Genomic DNA, 17,714 nt, shown 5'->3' on the forward strand with positions numbered 1-17,714 from the left:
AGAGAGGTATAGATAAGCATATAAACAAGGATAGATAGATGAGGGAAGAGCGAGGAGGAAGAGCAAGAGAGATAGTGAATAGAGATAGAGATGGAGATGGAGACAAGGATATAAAGAGGAGAGGGAGAGATAAAGAAAGAGACAAAGGAGAGAGGGGGATAGATCGAGGTGGAAGAGATAAATATCTAAAGACGGAGAGATATAAAGATAGAGAGGTAGAGAGAGGAGATATATAGTTACAAAGAGAGATGGAGAGATAATGAAATAGAGATGGAGGAAAGGATGGAAGAATTACATAGAAATAATGATAGAGGAAATATATATAGAGAGAGAGGGGGGGGAGATAGGGGTGAGAGAGAAAGATATAAGTAGAGATTTATATTGAGAGAGGAGAGGGCAGGTAATATAGATAAGTAATATAGATAGAGGGGTAAAGGCGGACAAATAGAGATACAAGATGGGGAGAGAGAAATAAGGGGTGTGAGAGAGAGAGAGAGAGGGAGGGAGGGAGGGAGAGAGAAATAGGGAGTGTGTGAGAGATATAGAGAGGAGGCAGAGATAGAGAGGAATATAGAGACAGAGATAAAGATGGAGAAGGATATCAAGAGAAGGACAGATGGAGATAAATAGAGTGAGGAGAAAAGGATAAAGGTATAAATTTTTAATTAACTCATTTTTCTCATAACAATGAATCCTCAAAAAGAGTAACTATCTTTGTTCCACACTTACAATGGAGGAGAAATGTATCTAGGTGACAATAATTTGCATCAAATTGTTGGTAATAGGAAGGTGCAGTTGTGTTATAATCTCGAAGGATGGGAATGTCTCATGGAACATGACTATTACAAGGACACTAACACATTGACCAATGACAACTAAAAGCACATTTTAGATATAAATGATTAAGATAGCTTCAATTATCTTGCATAACTAAAAATGTATATCAATTGTAGATTCCAAATACCTTAGATATAATAAATTAATTAAAAATAACCATATAAACTTATTTATTAACAAATTCAATTCATCACTTATAACATGAAATAATATAATTAATTACATGACTGATCTTTATTTCCTACAAATTACCATGTTGAATTCAAGGTCAAAATATGATAATATTTGTTCTTTTCAATATGTCTTTGCTTGTTCTTTAAAATATAAGTAATGGTATTGAATAAATATTAAAATGTATATTAAAAACTATAAGAAAAGGCTAAATTCTTGGCCAACAAAATCACCTATACATGATAAAGATTTTTTTTTTCCTTAACCATTTCACACCCTTATTTGTGAGAAATAGAGCATCCTAGTAGGCAACAATGTCAATGGATGGAGCAAATCCCACTAGTAATTGACTCTATTTTTACCTTACAGCATGGTCTATGGAGTTTTAGTTTATGCATTGTCAAGGTTGCAGCTATTATAAATGAAATAATTAACACAAGTAAAAAATATATGCTTCACGTGGGGGTTACATTGAAATGAAGAATATACTTTTACTTATTATTGTACATCGTACATTTGGATGCAAATTAGTGTTGAGTCAAGGTAAAGTATGTGTTTTAAAAGCTTTGTTGTCATAAGGAAAATTGATTTACTTTGGTCAAACATATAAACCTAATTTAAATTATGTTTAGCCATTCAACAAAGGAATTCTTCTAAAAAGGCCTTTGGAAGGAATAATTTATCTAAGCATTCACCTTTTTCAATAGTATAATTTAAATAATTTTTGTCCAATGTTTGAGAGCCACTATTATGCTTCAACATGTGTCAAATGTGTATAGTCATGTCATATGTGTGAATAGTATGGTACAAGCTATCAAACTCATAGGGTGAAAATTACACTTGGGATAGGAGCTACTATATACTGGATGTGTATGGTAACAATTGTCAAACATGATTTATAATTATGAAACCTAGATAGATTTTGTGTTCTATGTAGTGTATTGGTGGATTGTGGTAGAATTGGCATGCCTATTTGATCATTGAGGACCTTACAACTATTAGGATTAATTCTATCTATTGAGGATATGTGTGATTTGCATTGATTAAAAACACTAATATCAAAGAAAATCTTAAGCAAGCAATGCTCATTAAAGTACATCCAATTTATTATTTTAAAGAGGTATCATGTGTTGTCCATTTAATTTGGGAGAAGAATTCATCAATGTTCAAATCTTATATTCATTCTCTAAAATAGAGTTATTTGTAGAGTTATGTGTATTTGTTTGGTAAAGATAAATAATCTTAATTATGCTAGGAATACATAGCTTTAGTAAACAAGAATGCATAATTATAATGTTAAGCTTAAACTATTCAATGTAGATGTGAAAATATATTAGATGAATTAGTCTAATTTACTTAGCTATGATCTAGAACAATTGATCTACTTTGATGATTTACAACAAGAATTTACTCTTTGTTTCCTACTTTCTTGTTGTCAGTATGTAAAAGTGGTAGTGTATGTTGCGTAATCGCACTCCATGAAATGTCATCTCTTTCTTCCTCTATTCATATGGTCAAACAACTACAAGTGTCCAACAAAGTTCTACTTTTGTTATACATGTAAACATGCTTAATTTTAGCACGTTACTATTACTTTTTTGTTTACTATTGTAATTGTTCACTTTGTTGCAATGGAGTATCTACCATGACAATATTTATATTTAGTATTACATATTAATATCTATTTAATTTTTTATTTAATGTATATTAATACATATATGATATATTTATATATATTAACATTTACATACATTTAATATATAATATTAAATTTAAGTAAATAATATAACTTATATTATTTGTTTCTTATATTATATATTGAATTCACATCATATATTAATAAAAGTAGTCACCAAATCTATGTATCATTTTTCACAAAAACAAATAAATGTTGATAAAAAATTAAGTTAGAAAAATAAAGGAGAAAATCTCTTGTTGGAATGGAACGATCTACACATTTTATTATAAATATAAATATATTGTTTAAAATAATAAAATTTTATATTAGAAAAATATTTATTATTTATTTGATTTTTTCTTTTTACAAATCTTTATATTAAAATGGAGAGTACTTAAATCCAATCTCAATTCTTAATAATATTAGATATTAATATTAAAAATAAAATACTATAAATTTCATTAAAAAATTAGACTTGCATCTAACATCATCCCTATCACGTATTAAAACTTCATAGTAACAATGAATACATATATTTAATCAAAAAATATAAATTAAATATAATATGATCATGTTAATGTTGTGTATTAAAAACTATAAAATATTTAATTCAGAAACAAGTCAGAAAAGGCAGGTATGTTCAAAGTCAGAAACATTAAATGGATTAATAAATGGAGTATGTAACCTAAAAGGTTGCCCAAATAACAATGGAGAAATAAAAAAATACGTGCAAGACAAATTCAAAGAAAACATGTGGGCAAGTTAAATAGGGAGGAAAAAGGAATACTATATCAAACAATTCAATCCTACACATGACCATACACAAAAGAACTACATAGGAAGGGACATAAAATGGAAGGCAAAAATGTTAATTGCTCAAATAAGGACCAGCTCACATCAACTCAGATGCGAAACTGGGAGATGGATGATACCCAAAGAGGAATGGGAAGATAGAAGATGTAGATATTGCACTCAAGGGGAGGCGATGGCATTACATGATGAAGTGTCCAGCCTACAATGACATCTGGATTAACTATGTTGAGACACTAAATGTAAACACCTTGAGTAATCTATTTGACGAAGAAATGATACCAAGAGTTGCAGATTTCGTGATCAAGTTACACAACATAAGATCCAAGATGCAAAAGGAGAAAGAGGTTTAACAGTTACAGAATCTCATTTGGGCTTGTGTGAGCTTTACATGCGCTCTTTGCTAGCTATTTGTGGGTCCCATAGGCCGTTTGGCCTCATGGACATCATTAAAAACATTCATTCATTCATTTGGGAAACACATGAGAAAATGTCACTTACATAAGAAATTAAATAATTGGCTTTGTGGGAAGAGAGAGTACATGAGTGGGAAGTGCCATTAAATAATTTGTAACAAGTGGTAGGTGTGTAGTGACATTGTCCGCCTTGGCTATTTTTACGCCGAAAAAACCTTTATAATTCGTGCGATGCAGGCAAGTTGCACAGTTCAAAAATACCTTGAACTTAGCGAGCAGCGAAGGGGGAAAAATGAAATTTAATGGTTGAAAACTTTTTAATCATCTTGCATCCTTCTCCAGTGTTATGAACCGTTAGATTGTAAAATTAGCTCTTCCATCTCAAATAAGGTAACGCCTTCAGCATAATAAGTCAATTGGATAGTGTGCGCATTAAGGGTTGGAGAGAGTGCATTAAAGCTTTGCTCCAACCTCAAGGTTATTAGACTAGAGGCTGCATAGAGAGGCACGTAGCAGCAAAAAATCTCTTCCGGGAAAAAGTGGCAAACTAAAAGATTTTTTGATACAATTGGAAAAAAAGGAGTTAAAAGAAACATTTAAATGTTTGAAAAAGAGAAAAGAACTACCTGTTTTTGAACTTCAAACACATTTCCATAGCATAGAGATATATGGAGAAAATAAAATAAAGAGTTTAGCCAAAGAATTGTCCACATAAAAATATTTTCTAAAATAGCAGAATGTGGTGTAGCATGTAAGCTTTGCAAGCATATGATTTTTTGGTAAGTTTTGTAAGAAGTTGATAAAGTTTTCATGAAGTTAACAATAAAACATTTCATTGAATGATATGTAAGTAAACCTCTACTCTTGTTGTATGATGTCAGTGGATGGTAAAATGCTACTAACAACACTACATTCCAAATTATTATTAATATCAAAAGTGTAAATGATGTTCAATTTACATTCAATATGCAAGTTATAATTCTATTATCTAATTTTGTATTATTTAATTTCTTATTGTATATATCTAACTATCTTCATGCTTGTGGCAGATGAGAGGAGCATTTAATATTTTCTATGTCCTATCTCAAGAATGCCACTTACTATAAGTATATGACAAAGAAGGCACAGTCAAGCAATGCCTTGATTGGTCATGACCGATCAAGACATTACTTGATCGTACCTTTTTGTTTATACTAACAAAAGCATGTTACGGTAAATGACAATCGGTGATTATAACCGAAGTTCATCGGTGTATTAACCCAACGCTAACAACCGATAGTATATCGGTGGCTGTCAATGCTAACAGCCGATAGTTATCGGTGTGTTAGCCTTGACAACCGATAACTATCGGTGTAGACTAACACACCGATAACTATCGGTGACTAATACATTGCCACCCAATATACATTCTGATAACCCGATATATATTATATGCGCTCCGATATAATATTATATGTAACCCGATATAATATATATTCAATTCGGTATATATTAATCAGTGTCATTCATCTAAATACAGGATTCATTAGATAGATGAACATGAGGAAGATACATAGTGTGTTATCAATAGATTGCCCATAAGCAAATACAGAATGGCTATCAAGGATAAATTAATTGCTTGATGGTTTTATCATAGTTATCGATATGATAAATGATTGAATGAGAGACTTCATTTATCTCTCATTCAATCATTTATCTTACCGAAGCTATTATGCTTTAACACTCCCTCTTAGCTAGGTAAGATGAATGAAGCCAATATATTCAAGCATCATAATTTAATTGATAGTGATCATTTTAGTCATTTATGGGAATCATACCATCTAATCATTTGGTATGTGGTATCACCTAAACACGTGATACTGAAGTTCATCAATCTTACGATTGATAGGATATCACCTAAGCATATGATATCAGTATTGCCTATACGCAATACTTAAGGATAATCATATGAGAAAGATTAATTTCTCACCTTATCCTAGTTGTGATAAGTGCACTAACACTTTATACAAATGTTTTATCACAACACAATCATGGCACATCCATGACATACCAGGGATCCAACATGATAATTGGTTTGGACATTATAAGATCGTCACCTTATAATGTCCCCATACAAGTGTTCACTATCTTGAGAGATCGTCACCTCTTAGATGTGAACTCAGGGGATAGAATCCAAAAAAAATTGTCCTAACATGACAAAGAGGTTTACACATTAAACATCTTATAGGTATGCAAATATAGATTACAAAGCAATTTACCTTTTTGTCATACCTAAACCTTTTCTGAAGTGATCAACTTTCACTCTGGAAAGGGGTTTGGTCAGAATGTCTGCAGTTTGATCTCCTGTACAAACATATTCCAGTTGGATTGCATTCCTATCTACCATATCTCGCACATAGTGGTATGGAATCTCAATATGCTTGGATCTGTCATGAAACACTAGGTTTACTAAAAAATTTATGCAACTTTGATTGTCACAGTGTGTAACAGTGGGTTTCATAGGTTCTCCAAACAATCCCACAAGCAACTTCCTGAGCCATACTGCCTCTCGGGCAGCCATAGAAGCTGCAATGTATTCTGCCTCGATGGAACTTTGAGCTACAGAAGACTGCTTCCTGCTGATCCAAGATATCATAGCTGAACCTAGACTGAAGCAACACCCTGAAGTGCTTTTCCTGTCTCTGAATCTGTAAATCCATGTAAGTCTATCTCAACCTTCTTGTATTTGAGACCAGGGTTTAGAGTACCTTGTAGGTACCTCATAATGTGCTTCACTACAACCAGGTGTATCTCCTTTGGTTCACACATAAACTGACTTAGAGCATTGACTGCATAACAGACATCTGGTCTTGTATTTACCAGATACATCAGGGACCCAATCATCTGTCTGTATTGAGTAGAATCAGTGGGTTGTGACTCTGATGCTGCTTCTTTAAGTTTATGTAGGTTGGTTTCCATAGGAGAGGTCATGGGTCTACAATTTAGCATTCTGAATCTCTTCAAAATATCCGAAGTGTACTTTCCTTGGTTTAGTATAATGTTGTCAGAATTCTACCATACTTCTAATCCTAGGAAGTAATGAAGGAGTCCTAAGTCCATATCAAATTCTTTAGATAGATCATTCTTGCATTGTTTTATGAGTTGATCACTTCCATGCCCTGGGAGCCTATTTGAGCCCATAGAGAGCTTTCTTGAGTCTACACACATGAGACTTTGTGTCATGAATTTCAAAGCCTTCAGGTTGCTCTAGGTAGACTTCTTCTGAGATCTCACCATTTAGAAAAGTTGTCTTAACGTCCATTTGGTGTACTTTCCATCCCTTTGCTGCTACAATGGCTAATACAGCTCTTACTGAGGTATACCTAGCAACAGGCGCAAAGGTTTCTTCATAATCTATTCCTTCCCTTTGTGAGAAGCCTCTAGCTACAAATCTGGCCTTGTGTTTTTCAATACTGCCGTCTGCAGCATGTTTGATTTTGAACAACCATTTAGATGAAACCACAGATTTATTGATTGGTCTAGGAACAATCTCCCAAACATCATTCTTCATAATGGATTGATACTCTTCAGACATTGCATCCTTCCATACTTGATGTTGAAGTGCATCTGATACATTGCTTGGTTCAGCTTTAGAGAGGTCATTCATAAGGGCAACATAGCTAGTAAATTTATTAGGCCTTTTGCTTTCTCTGAAGGTTCCTAAGGGAGCAGCAAACCTCTGAGCTTCTTCTACAGTTTTGGTGGCCCATAGTGGTCTTTTCTTGAGGTTTTCTCTAGGTGGACTTAGTTTCACTCATAGTTTCCTCAGGATACTCCCTCTGAAGCTCAAGAGCAAGATCTCTATCTAAGCCGGGGTTAGGAATATGGACTTTAGGATCTAGAGAGCTTTGGGCTCTTTTGAAGGCTAAGTTTTCTTCAAAGATCACATCCCTACTTAGTTCAATGTTCTTTTGGCCGGGTATATATATTTTGTAGGCTTTGGATGTTTCACTGTATCCTACAAAGATTCCTCTCTTTCCAGAGGGTTCTAATTTTAATATTTTCTCCTTAGGTACATGAATATACACTAGACATCCAAAAATCCTAAGGTGGCTTATATCTGGTTTTGATTTTGTAAAGACTTCTTCAGGGGTCTTGTCTTCAAGATGAGAGTGAGGACATCTGTTTTGAATGTATACTACAGTGCTGGTTGCTTTTGCCCAAAGATTGATTTTTAGATTCTGATCAAGAATCATAGCTTTGGCCGCTTCAACGATTGTCCTATTTTTCCTTTCTGCTATCCCATTTTGTTGAGGGTCGTAAGGTATTGTTAACTCCCTCTTAATCCTTGAATTTTTACAAAACTCTTTAAATAATTCAGATGTGTATTCCCCCCCATTATCAGTTCTAAGGGTTTTAATTTTGTTTCCTGATTAGTTTTCTGTTAATGATTTGAATTCTTTAAATCTATTAAGGATCTCTTCTGATTCTTTGCATTTCAGAAAGTAGATCCAGGTTTTCCTAGAGTAGTCATCGACAAATATCACATAATACAAAAATCCCCCCAATGAATTTACAAACATAGGTCCACATACATCAGAATGAATTAACTCTAATACTTTACTTGTTTTCCTAGTACTACTCTGAAAAGCACCCTTAGTATTTTTGCCTAGGGCACATCCTGTGCATGCCCCTAAGTGATATTGCTTTAGCTTAGGTAGACCTGTGACAAGGTCTCCCATTGATGATAAAGCTCTAAAATTTAGGTGGCCTAGTCTTCTATGCCAGATTTCATTAGCATCTGTAGTTTCATGAATTAGGGCTAAGTTGGGCTCTGTGCATAGCTCATATAGGTATCCTTGTCTTTGACCAATTGTACTAGCTTTCTTGATAGACGAGTTCTTTGGCCAAGCCAGTACTTTGTTGTCCATGAATGTCACTCTGTATCCATTGTCCTCTAGTGCTGATATTGAGACAAGATTCCTCTTAATGCCTAGAACATATAGCACTCCTTCAAGTTGTAATGATACACCTGACTTCAGTTTGATGGTGCAGTTTCCAACTCCTTTGACAGGGTGTGTGGAGTCATCTCCGATGGTTACCTCTTCATCATTTTCCTCTCTCATAAAGTCTAGTACTTCTCTGAATCATGTGATGTGTATGGATGAGCCACTGTCGATTACCCAGGAGTTCACTTTGTTTGATGTTTGATGTGTAGGTGTTGAATAGGGCACATACTTCTCGGAGTCCTCTTCCCTTTTCGATTTTCCTGATTTGGCAAATGTGGCTTGTTTAGCTCTTTCTAAACATTTGGCAACATAGTGCCCAAATTTGTCACATCTGTAACACTGAATTTGAGAGAGGTCCTTTTTGAAAGAGTTCTTGCCATGACGATTCTTTCTCTTCCTGAATTGCTTCTTCTTGCCCTTTCTGTCTGAGTTCATAGTCAAAACTTGAAGATCTTCATCTATATTCTTTTGTTTGATTCCTTTCTTATTTTGCCTTGATTCCTCTTGGAGACAGTCAGCCTTTAGTCTATCGAATTTTGGAAAGTTGTCCCTTGCACTGATGCCTTGGACGAACGTTTCCCAGATACTGGGCAGCCCATCTAAAGCAATGAGGGTTAATTCTTTCCTTTGGATCTTATATCCAAGGGTTGCTAGTTCATCCATTAAGTTAGATATTCGCATGAAGTAGGCATTGACTGATTCTCCTTTCATCATGGTTATATGATTTACCTCTCTTTTTAGAGCCAAGGTTCTACTGGCATTGGAAATCTCAAAAGCGTCTTCAAGTGCTTTGAACATGTGGAAAGCTGATTCGTGTTTCTTTATAATGGGCATAATATTGTTCCTTACCCCATCAACTATTATTTTGATAGCCTTATCATTTCCTTCTCTCCAAATTGCTTGATCAGGTTCAGTCTCAGGTTCTTTGGATTCAGTCTTTACGAATGATTCAACTTTGTTATCTTTTAGTATCATTTGAATTTTGAATTTCCATGCGGAAAAATCATCACCTCCTGCAAGTTTGTCTTCAAATCTGATAGCGCTAGCCATTGATAGGATTGTGATGTTTGAATATATACTTGATTTGAATTTTACTTAAAATTGAACAACCTCGGGTTCGATTTAACTATAGCTCTGATACCATGTAAATGATGTTCAATTTACATTCAATATGCAAGTTATAATTCTATTATCTAATTTTGTATTATTTAATTTCTTATTGTATATATCTAACTATCTTCTTGCTTGTGGCAGATGAGAGGAGCATTTAATATTTTCTATGTCCTATCTCAAGAATGCCACTTACTATAAGTATATGACAAAGAAGGCACGGTCAAGCAATGCCTTAATCGGTCATGACTGATCAAGACATTACTTGATCATACCTTTTTGTTTATACTAACAAAAGCATGTTACGGTAAATGCCAATCGGTGATTATAACCGAAGTTCATCGGTGTATTAACCCAACGCTAACAACCGATAGTATATCGGTGGCTGTCAATGCTAACAGCCAATAGTTATCGGTGTGTTAGCCTTGACAATTGATAACTATTGGTGTAGACTAACACACCGATAACTATCGGTGACTAATACATTGCCACCCGATATGCATTCCGATAACCTGATATATATTATATGCGCTCCAATATAATATTATATGTAACCCGATATAATATATATTCAATTCGGTATATATTAATCGGTGTCATCATTATTTATGATTAATTGATATTCATCTAAATACAGGATTCATTAGATAGATGAACATGAGGAAGATACATAGTGTGTTTATCAATAGATTGCCCATATGCAAATATAGAATGGCTATCAAGGATAAATTAATTGCTTGATGGTTTTATCATAGTTATTGATATGATAAATGATTGAATGAGAGACTTCATTTATCTCTCATTCAATCATTTATCTTACCGAAGCTATTATGCATTAACAAAAAGGATGTTCAATCATACAGGCAACACTATCATCACAAACTCTGAAACCTTCAAAAAAAATTAGTAAGACCACAAAATAACTACAATAAACATGTATGTATCCCAAAAGGATTAAGACAAAAACATTTTATCAGCGAGAAATTTTGAAATTGAAACTTCAAAGAATATATCATCCAAATAAAAATCTAATCAATCAATAAAAGAGAAACCATTTCTCATAACAAGTAGAGTCAAAAAGGCACTAACTATGCAATTTCAAATATTCAAGATGCAAAGCCAAGTCACATTCAAAAGCTTTGATATTAAACCAAACCTTCAAATTTAGTAAAAGTACTGACTCATATAAAGTAGATGTAGAAGATAGACATAAAACACATTTTAGGATCTATATGCATAATATCAAGATAAGCATACAAAATCACAATTACCAAGATTTTGTTGTCACAAAGATTGGATATCTTGGTGCAATACTAGGTTACATATAAACATTGGGTTGATGTTTTTATGCAGCCAAAGGTTTTTGTACAACAACTTGAGAGAGATAAAATGTTATGAAAATGAACCTGACCTACACATAAAACATTACCTCTTCGCTTCTAGTAATAAGACTGTAAAAAACGAAAGTACAGCATTGCCATATTCATCAAACAAAGCAATTAGCATTAAAATTCAAGCTATTTAGCCAGGGATATGGATTCTTTCTTTCTATAGAACTAATCCACAAGCTATCACTATACAAAAAGATAGACCATCAAAAGTTATTTGGACAAGATAGCCAACCAGTCTTCACAATAACAATTTAGCTGTGAGAAAAATCAAGATAAGAAGTAGAAACAAAATTAAACCATGATAAAGTACACAAAAACATGAAGTAGACATGGTAAGCTAAAATATTAGCTCAGAAGATAGACCATTCAACTATCATAATAGTAAAATACTATCTCATTGGATGGAGCCACACCAAAATAAAAAAATTGATTTAATGTTTTTTATATTTGTTAGTTTAAATTGAAAGATCCTTGTGATTTGTGCATTGAACATTTTATTTAACATTCAATGTAGATAAGAAGTAGACACAAAATTGAACCATGTGTGACAATATTGACAGTATTGACAAAAATCCTAGCATTTGAATGTAGATAAAATTAAACCATGATAAAGTAGACACAAAAAATGAAGAGGAGGGAGAAGGGCAAAATCAAAATAGCCCAAAGTAATGGCCAGCCCATTAGTTTTCGGGCTTTCCTCCTAAATTCGGTAGTTGAGCTGAAAGTGGGAATAAGGCATTAATCCAAAACCACTTAACCCAGACTTTGGACCAGGCCATCAACAAACTTGGTGCTAGAAAACAAATATGGACTAAGTCTTAATCCCAAAACTCTTCCCAACCCTGAAGTTTAGCTCGAAATTCTGATTTCACCCTTCAAGATCGGCTTGTGCATTCAAAGTGGGAATTGACCTACTCCTAAAATGTGTCCTGACACCGAGTTTGGGGCCAAGTTCGCTTCTAAGATCAGATTTTGCAGTCACAAACAATAGGGTTGACATTATAGACATTGGCAATAAGGGTTGCAGATAAGGGAAATGATAAACAACATGAAATCTATGTGCTTAGAGGGCAAGGAGCCAAGGAAAGTGAGTTGCAAGCAAAGTTTGAGTTCCTTGAAACTTGACTTCCATCCTCATAATCGATACTTGCACTGCAAATTGGATTAAGCACTAATCCTAAAATGTTTCCCTATGTTGAAGTTTAGGCTGAATGAAATATCCCCTATGGATATTTGTTCCAGATTTTACCAAACGTTCCATAGGAATTTAGACAAACTGTTTGCCTAAAAACTTTTTTTTTTTCATCCAATATCTTTGCACACATATTATATTGTAAATCATATGATAACAGACTAGAATAGCAATCTAAAATTATATATGAATATTGCCATCAAAATAGATAAATTATTACAACCTCTAGCAAAAAAAAAACAAATTCATCTTTCTAATCATAGCCACAGAATTTACAAAAAGATTGGATGCACTGAAAACTTCCCAATCACAGATATAGGATGTACAAAAGGATTGGAAATCCACATACCAACAGCAGATCTATTTAACATCTTCAGCAAACACCAGCTAGAGTAGATCCTTCACCACCATAGCCAGTCTTGTTCAAGAGGGATTTCGTCCTCCGGAAGGCTGATATGTACGATGAAATCCAAATCTCCAGAACCTCACAGGGGTACAACCAAGAATGAATAAACCCAACATGCTCAAACAATCCTCTCAATCCTCTTTTATAAATTTTTGAATGTCCCTTGGCCTTCCATTTCCTCTTACCATTTAATTTTCTTTTCTTTTATTTCACTATTGAATTAAAGGTGATTTTATTTGATTTCCCACTTTATTAAGTCACTCAAGTAATTATATAATATTATCCTTATGATGTACCTTTTTAAAGGAATAAAATTAAATAATTACATTAATGGCTTATTAAATAATTAAACATGATTTAAAAAAAATTAATTATATCTTAAGCCAAAAGGGGACATTATACCGAACTTTTGCCCAGCACCTCTAAGTTCGGTATTAGCATTCCAAATTAGAACAAGTCTTTAATTCCAAACTTCTTCCTGATGCAAGTATTGTCATTAATGTCAAATTAATTGAAAGAAGGAAGCATCTAAAATGACATCACAGAAAGAATGGAGTATCTTAAATATATCCTAGAATTGGGTGTTGGTTTGGAAGTTTCCTGGCAAATCAGCACGATGAAGCAGAAGATTACAGTGAGCATGGTTCGTATCTATATCATTATCTGAAGGCAAAAATAGAAATCAAATGAAAACTATTAATGGAAAGACTTTATAAATAATCCGATATATTTATTACCCGATATATAATATGGAAAGACTTTATAACTATCGACAAACATATTAATATAGCGGCAAGTTTATTAAAGCGAAAAAATGTTTTGATGGCGGATGTATTAACCAAGTATTTTTTACGGCACCTCATGAGCGTTAATATATTGAACAATATTATCTGCAGCACACTTTAAATTAATTAAAGTGGAGATAGATATGGAGCGGCAAAATTAAAAGTGAAAAATAAATCTCGACAGGAAAAATTATTAAACTTTGTGTTTTGCAGAACTTACTTAATACCGGTTGGGAGAAAATAATATCGTAAATAAATTACATACCTTATTTTTACAATACATATTATCGGGCTTCATTAAATTTGCTGGTTTGTTTATTATGAAAAGTATTGTCTAAGGTATAGTGGCATAAGAGTTTATTGATATAAACAAAAGTGTTTGGCAAACAAATACTCCCGTAAAAAGTTTATTAATGGAATTTAACAAAAAGAAGTTATTGAAATATTGAAGGATATGACTTTTCAAACTAAAAGTCATGTTGGTTTGCAACTGTGGAACTAGCACATATATATATGAATTTTTAAAAATGCTTTGAGAAGAAAGTTGATATGCTGGATATATATACTGTGTATAAAATTGTGGATTTTTGAAAGTATACCTCACGTAGGAGAAGTAAGAGGTGTGCAAAGAGAAACATGAACAATCAGTCCTAAAAGAGCATAAGTTTAGAATATAATAGCAGATATATAAACTTAGCACATGCAGATTTGAAATGAAGAGTAAGGCAGATTTATGATCAGCTTACAGCAGATTTAAGAAAGAAATTGTGACATATTTGTATGAAGATGTGTATGCAGATTTAAAGAGTGTTACCATTGTCCATCATTCATTGTTACAGCAACATGTTCAAGATGGAAAATTAGATTTGTGAAGAGTGAGTTGGTGCTCACAATTTCAGCAGAGAGAGTTGGTGCTTCCAATGGGTTGGTGCTCACAAAACAGAGTTCAGGGGTTGGTGCCTCCAGTGGGTTGGTGCTCACAAAATAGAGTTAGAGAGTTGGTGCTTCCAGTGGGTTGGTGCTCACAAAATTGTAAAAGAACATAAATATATAGCATTCGTTTTCAGTGGTTTTCTCCCGCATTGGGTTTCCACTTAAATCTTTGTGTTATTGTGTTCATATGCAAAATTATTTTTAGTGATTGATTCTATCATATAAAATATTGAATTGAAAAGTTTCATTATACTGATTCACCCCCCCTCTCAGTATAACTGTGTGCTCTTCAATTGGTATCAAAGTCAGTTCCTTCGGAGATAGCCTTACAGCTTGAAGGTAGATCCTCAAAAGAGCACAATGGTAGATAACTATGCAGTTAGAAATCCAATTTTCGATGGGACAAATTATGCATTTTGGAGTATCAAGATGAAAGCCTATCTAAACGCACTTGGTTATGATGTTTGGCAATCCGTGGTAGATGGATACACACCTCCATCAACTCCTCCGACCGATGTAGCAGGAAAGAGGAAAAGTGAGAATAATGCCAAAGCAGAACATGCTCTCCTATGCAGCCTGGGTGATTCTGAATTTACAAAAGTCATGCATTGCAAATCAGCAAAAGAGATATGGAACAAACTGAAAAGTATCTATGAAGGGGATGAAAAGGTAAGAGAGGCCAAGCTTCAATCACTTAGAATGAAATTTGAAAGCCTTAAAATGAAGGAAAATGAAGATATCGCCACCTACTTTTTGCGTGTGGATGAAATCGTAAATGCAATCACAGCATTAGGAGAAGAAGTTGAAGACACACCTCTCGTTCGAAAGTTGTTGAGAACATTGACAATGAAATTTGATCCTAAGATATCAACAATAGAAGAAATGAAGGATTTGAAAACATTAACAAAAGATGAATTGTTTGGAATCCTCACAGCCTATGAAATGAGGAGAGAAGACAAACCATCACAAAAGGAGGTATCTTTCAAAGCATCAAAGAAGGGCAAGAAAAAAAATCATACACCAAAAGAGAGTACAAGCAGTGAATCAGATGAGGCTGAAGCTTACTTCATGAGAAAGTTCAAAAAGGGCAAAGGCAAATACAAAGGCAAATTCCCTTTCAAATGTTTCAATTGTGGCAAGGTTGGGCATTATGCTTCAAAGTGTCCTCGAAATGAAAGTGATAGTAGTGAAGAGGAGAAGAAAATCTTTTCAAAGAAGAAAGGAAAGAAATACTTCAAGAAGAACTACTCAAAACATAAGAAAAGCTTCTACTCTAAGCAAAGTTCCAGTTCATAGGAGGAAAGTTCTGAAGATATGTCCAGCAGTGATGGAGAAGAGATTCTTTTTACGGCAATGAAAGAAGAAGATGATGAAGATGAGAAGGAAGAAGGACAAGAGGCTATATGTGATGAAGAAGATGTAGATCTTGAAGAAGAGTTACATTATGCATATAAACAAAATGAAAAGCTAAAAGGAAGGGTCTCAAAATATAAGACAAAATTACAAGAATCAAGCAAGCTCATTGAAGACTTAAAAATACACTTGGAGGAAGCAAAGAAGAATGAGAAGGAAATAAGGGATCAGCTTAAAAGAAAAGAGGAAGGATGCAACAAATTAGAACTAGAAATTGTCTCCTTAAAACAAGACTTGGGGAAACTTCAAAAATTTGAAGAGAGCACCAAGAAAATGGATCGACTTCTTAAGGCACAAAGACCTACGTTCATTAAATCAAGTCTAGGACATGAAGAGGATCAAACAGCAAATGCTACTAAGTCAAAAACTTTGGATGATTCATGGAAGACAGTAGAAAACAAAAGAAGGAAGAATGATGCTCAAAAATCTCATCCTCCCACAAATATGTTGAAAACATCTCACATAAAGAAATCACATGTAACTAATAATTATTATCCATTCAAAGGACATTGTTTTTCATGCTATAAGTTTGGTCATAAAGCAATTGATTGTAGAAGTCATACTAGAAATATTTCTAACTTCACTCCAAAGAAATATAATTCATTTTCTCCTCTAATGAATTATGATGTAATATGTTATAACTGTCACAATTTTGGACACACAGCCAGATTCTGCCGAACTATCTTCCCTAGTTTACCAAGAAAGGGAGATGTACCTATCAAAAGGGAGGAAACATCTAGAATGACTTGGAAGAAAAAACAAGAAGAAGAGAAAGAATCCTTATTTGTTCAAATAGCTCTTCACGCAAAAAACAAGAAGGATAGATGGTATGTAGACAGCGGATGCTCAAGGCACATAACAGGGGACAAAAACAAATTCATCTCTTTTGAACCAGCAGATGAAGGATCAATAAGGTTTGGTGATAACACAAAAAGAGAAATAAAAGGTAAAGGAACACTTAGTTTAGATTATGGAAAGACTAAATCTGAGAATGTGCTATATGTCAAAGGCTTAAAAGAAAATTTATTAAGTGTTAGCCAGCTTTGTGATCAAGGACATAGTGTGACATTTTTGTCTAAGCGATGTGAGATTAAAAAGAAAGGAAGAATCATTGCAAATGCTCATAGAACTGCAAATAATTTATATATTCTAAATGAAATAAATGAAGAAACGTGTAATTTTGTTCAAGAGGATGAAAACTGGCTATGGCACAAAAGGCTAGGCCGCCTTAACTTTGACAATCTTGTCAAGATCAGCAGAAAGGAAGCAGTAAGGGATATGCCTAGAATTACAAAACCATCTAATGTCATTTGCAAACAATGCCAATTTGGGAAACAAACTCGAGTAAGTTTTAAATCCAAAGAATACTCGTCTTCAAAGCCTCTAGAGCTGATACATACAGACTTATGCGGACCAACCAGAACAAAAAGTTTGCAAGGGGAAAGGTATTTTATGCTACTCATAGACGATTACTCCAGGATGACTTGGGTCGCCTTTCTAAAAGAAAAATCTGAAGCTCTTGCAAAATTTAAAGCCTTCAAAGAGTTAGTTGAAAATGAGATGGATGTCAAAATTAAGTGTCTT

General features: G+C 33.8%; 1 protein-coding gene across 6 annotated transcripts in view; it reads right to left on the reverse strand.

The window, feature by feature from the left end:
* The window catches only part of LOC131027336 (sister chromatid cohesion protein PDS5 homolog A), a 188,996-nt gene that overhangs the window by 74,610 nt on the left and 96,672 nt on the right, over nt 1–17,714 (reverse strand). The gene's annotated exons all lie outside the window — the stretch shown is intronic.

This window comes from Cryptomeria japonica, chromosome 3 (assembly GCF_030272615.1).
Source record: "Cryptomeria japonica chromosome 3, Sugi_1.0, whole genome shotgun sequence".
NCBI lineage: Eukaryota > Viridiplantae > Streptophyta > Pinopsida > Cupressales > Cupressaceae > Cryptomeria > Cryptomeria japonica.